Genomic DNA, 5000 nt, shown 5'->3' on the forward strand with positions numbered 1-5000 from the left:
TATGTATATATATGTGTGTGTGCGTGCCTTTGTGTATGGAATGGTAATGGATGAGAGAATTTTCGGATAAGGGAGAACAGAACATTCCAAGAATTCCAAGAGGCCAAAAAGCAGAGTAGTGTCCCTTCGTTGGTGTTATTTGACAGAGAAATATAATAATAATAATAAAACAACTCTTTCGGAACTCTCTCTGTTCAAAAAGCAAGAGCGACACACACGCACACACACACAGATACATATATATATATATACACACAAACACGAAGCAAGCAGCGGTCTTCCTCACTCATTCATTCACCGACTCCCTTCCTCCTTCGTTCTCTGTCTATATCGCTCACTCACTCACTCCGTCTCTACCGCTTTCTTTCTCTATGTATCTCACTCGCTTACAACTCCTCCTCCTCTACCTCCCTCATTCACCTTATATCTCTTCCTCCCGCTCCTCTGCCTCTCTCTTTACAGTTACGAGCTGAAGATCGTTAGCACCACCGTTACCTTCCTTCTTTCGTCACCGAAACTGTTCTTATCAAAGCTTTTGTTTAAGAAGGAATCCGTTTTATTATTTTTTTTTTAAAAACACCCAGCTTCCCGCAAATTAATTTCCTTGCTTAAAATACATAAAGAAAGAGAAAAAGGAAAGAAAACAAGGTCCATATTAAGAGGAACACCCCATTCGTTAAACAACGTCTGTTCACTCTACGGATTATACAGCACCTGTTAAAAAAATTAAGCAATTTCCAGCAAGTATTTCAGGTATTTTCGATCTTCTGTTCAACTGTTTGTATTTACGTGCGAATTGAAACTACATGTACATATATTTTATGTATGTTTATAAATATATTACATATATAATGTGTGCGTATGCATCTATGTACGTATAATGTAATGTGCGAATATAATGCGATCTGTATGTATTTATATATTTAATGTAATATATGTTTGGGTGTATATATAGTGCTCTCTACCCCTCTATCAATATATATATATATATATATATATATATATATATATATATATATATATATATATATATACACACATACACACACACTCACACATACACGTAAGTGCGTGTGTACAATGTTACATGTCAATTTATATGTATAAAATGCATTATGGATATACACGAAGCCGTATCTGTCTTAAATAGAAATCTGTCTAATATTGAAATATCTATATCTATTAGGCAATATATTTCTAAGTGTTTTTAATGTAATATGTGTATTTATCATGAAATTGATGTATGTATGTGTATAATACAATAGATATGTATGAATACAGTGTATGTATGCAATATGTGTGGGTCTGTGTATTATGTTATGTACACATATGTATATATAATGTTTGATCAGTGCCAATGCACGAAATTCTCGGATCTTGAGTCACTCTGTTGCTTCTGCTAAATATATATATATGTGTGTGTATGTATGTGTGTGTGTGTGTGTGTATATATATATCGTCAGTAAATCATAAATCCGAAAGAGAAACACGCTCTAAGTTTACAAATATATATATATATATATATATATATATATATATATATATATATATATATATATATATATCCATATATATATATATCGTATGCATACATAATATATAAGGTAATATGGAACACACACATGTATAAACGTAATATTCAACAGGCACATATATGTCACAAGTACTGAAATAAATATTAAAAAGCCTAGCTATGAGAGAAATAGGGATGTAAACACATTCCATCTGTGATTTTGTTGCGTGGAAAACCGAGTGAGAGAGTCTCCTAGCAGCTGTTTCATGGTTTGTTGGCTGCTCCTTTGAGAGGACACCCGGTTTTCTTTGACAATCAATAACGTAGAATATTCAAGTATTATATATAGCAGTCGGAAATTTCCTTATCAACGGTAGAGTAGCTTCATTTGCATATATGTATTTTGGACAGCTCATCATTTGTTAAACTATATATATATGTTTTATGCACAACATAGCACGAATCAGAATTACTGGAATAAATGTAAATAATAGAAAAATGGTCCTATCAAACCAGCATGGAAAGTAAAATGATGAGGACACTATATATTTATGTATGTATACACACACACACACACACACACGAGGAGGTGCTGAAAGTTCCTGGCTTTGGGTAAAAGAAAATACAGGAGGATCAGTTAATTATAATTTTATTCAACATATTCCTCTCTCATATTCACACACAGTGGTCCTTCAGTTTCTCTAATCCCTGTAAAAGAACTCAGAATGTTGGGCTTCCAGTCAGGCCTTTGGTGGCACCCTTAAAGTCAGGAACTTTTAGCACACCCTCACACACACACATATATATTCCTCCATCACACTCCTATCTACTGTATTCTGCTATTACAACTTATGACATTAGAATCTGTTATTACAAAGCATTTCATATTACCTTTTCTATAATGCCACTCACCACTTCTTTTCCTTTCGGCTACACCCAATTGACATAATAACCCTGCCCCTTCCATATTTACAATTAGTCACCTCCATCTCATGTTTCTACCCATCTTGTCATTCTCCTACTCCTGCAACCTTACCCACCACTGCTGAGTCTCTTTCATGCTTTCTTTGATTCAGCTTCATGTATATTTTTTGAGGCTAAGTTCTGGCTACTCATCACTGTTATTATTTATCTCCCTTTGTAAAATCCCATCTACCTATGTAAAATGCAAAGTAGCCAATGGATCTCCCTCACACCAAACCTGTTCTGGCCGCTCCTATCATTTATTAACTGCTCAGCATATCACATAAAATGACCACTTTATTTCCTATTCTCCTTCTTGGGCAAGAGAGCTTTTTAGTCTTGTGAGTTACAAGGCAACCTCACTAATGTTGGTGCCACACATACACAAGCCCAGTATACCATATAAAAAAGTAATTGTCATTGGGCAGAGTATACAGCTGCAGAAACTATGCCCAAATTGTAACACTGGAGCAAAATGTGGTCCTCTAACTTATTAGATCCACTCCATGTATACATGCATGTATATATACATATACACACATGTGTATATGTGTGTCATCAAATACAAATATAGCTGGATTTTCACACTTTATTTTTGTATTTTCACAAGTACTTTCATGTTTTATAATAATCTTTTGGTAAATGTTTACATAACAACTGTAGTAGTTTCATGGCATCGTTGTATAGATTTTTATACCGATTTTGTCCACATTAAGCATGAGTCATCAAGCTTTTTTTTTACGACTTTTCTGACCAATGGATATATATATATATATATATATATATATATATATATATATATGAGAAAGACACACACTTGTCAGTACCTGATGCCATCCAGTACACAGAGAATATAACATTCCATACTGTCTCGTCAAAGGAATAGCACTGTTGTTGAGAATAACAAGTGAATTTCTACTCAAACAAAAATATTTATCCTTATACAAAATGGTATAGATTGTACAAGGCAAATACTTATGGAATAATTTTGAACAGGTGTGGCAAGAAGTTTGCTTCCCAACCTCATGGTTCTGGGTTCAGTCTTACTGTGTAGCACTTTGGATTAATGTCTTCTACTATACCCTCAGGTTGACCAAAGCCTTGTGAGTGGATTTGGTAGATGGAAACTGAAAGAAGCCCTTTGTATATATATGTATGTGTGTTTGTGGCATGTGTGTCTATCTGTTTGTCCCCCACCACTGCTTGACAACCAGTGTTGGTGTGTTTACATTTCCATAACTTAGCTATACAACAGAGGAGTCTGATAGAATAAGTCTCAGGCTTAAAAAAAAAAGTACTGGGGCTGATTCTTTTGAGTAAAATTCTTCAAGGCAGTACCTTAGCATGGCTGCAATCTAATGACTGAAATAAGTAAAAGATAAAAGAATTCAATCCATATTAATGAAATCCTCCATGGTATACAAAATACATGCATATAGAAGCTTTTGTAATGATACATAATCCATGTAATCAAGAGGTTTTTCATGTTGTCAAGACAGACTTAACTTATTATCATAAAAAGTAGTAAATTAAAGGATTTAATTTCCAATCATTCTTGTTCAAAGCAAATGACATTTGAAAAACTTGAAGCTGTTATTGATAAAGGCAAAGTTTGATTTAAACAACGGCAATAAAAAACTTCATAATAGCTTAGAGCATTGACGGTCGTTGTGCTGTATATCAATTTATATATGCTGGTTACTATATCAACACAGAGACTGGAAGAAAAATATCCACATATGCAAATGTGAACTGTAAAAAGAGGTATTGCTAATTGTATTAAATCAAATGTCTGAAATGTGAGGAAATATATACCTTGGTAGACTGAAAATTCATAATCAGAACACAAGTGAGTATTCTGGCAGCAAAGCAGGGACCCTAATAAGATTCGTTAGACAAATCCTATTAAGTAGTCATTTAGAAACACACTACAATAATTTTTTTTTTGATATTTCTATTTTATAAACTTTATGAGTGAGTGAAGTTAAAAGAAGGGAAGAAGAAAAGAATTTTATTGTAGTTCAAATGAGTTCTGAATCATCATCATCAGCATATGTCTAGTTTCCATGCTGGCATGGGTTGGACAGTTTGACAGGAGCTGGTAAGGCCAGGCATTGCACCAGGTTCCATAGTCTGGTTTGGTTTGGTTTCATCAGTTGGATACCCTTAACACTAACCACTTTACAGAGTGTACTGAGTGCTTTTTATGTGGTACCACCACCAGTGCTTTGTACGTGACACCATCACCAGTGCTTTGTATGTGACACCATCACCAGTGCTTTGTATGTGGCACCATCACCAGTGCTTTGTATGTGGCACCATCACCAGTGCTTTGTATGTGGCACCATCACCAGTGCTTTGTATGTGGCACCATCACCAGTGCTTTTTATGTGACACCAGTACCAGTGCTTTTTACGTGGCACCAACATCAGTGTTCCTCATGGACAACCATTGCCAAAGTGGTTTTAGGATATTTATTCTGTCGGGTGGATGGGTTCTGAATGGACAAAAATATTTAAGTTGA

General features: G+C 34.7%; 1 protein-coding gene across 13 annotated transcripts in view; it reads left to right on the plus strand.

The window, feature by feature from the left end:
- Positions 1–458: 458 nt before the first annotated feature.
- LOC106877319 (tyrosine-protein kinase CSK) overlaps positions 459–5000 on the plus strand; it is a 354354-nt gene continuing 349812 nt past the window's right edge. For 12 of the 13 annotated variants that reach the window (XM_089349669.1, XM_089349666.1, XM_089349674.1 and 9 more), the window contains exon 1: positions 459–753. The gene's annotated coding sequence lies outside the window, so the exon portion shown is untranslated. The remainder of the gene's footprint in view (positions 754–5000) is intronic. The other variant, XM_089349668.1, reaches the window with a different exon arrangement.

This window comes from Octopus bimaculoides, chromosome 3 (genome assembly GCF_046866305.1).
Source record: "Octopus bimaculoides isolate indiv1 chromosome 3, ASM4686630v1, whole genome shotgun sequence".
Lineage (NCBI taxonomy): Eukaryota > Metazoa > Mollusca > Cephalopoda > Octopoda > Octopodidae > Octopus > Octopus bimaculoides.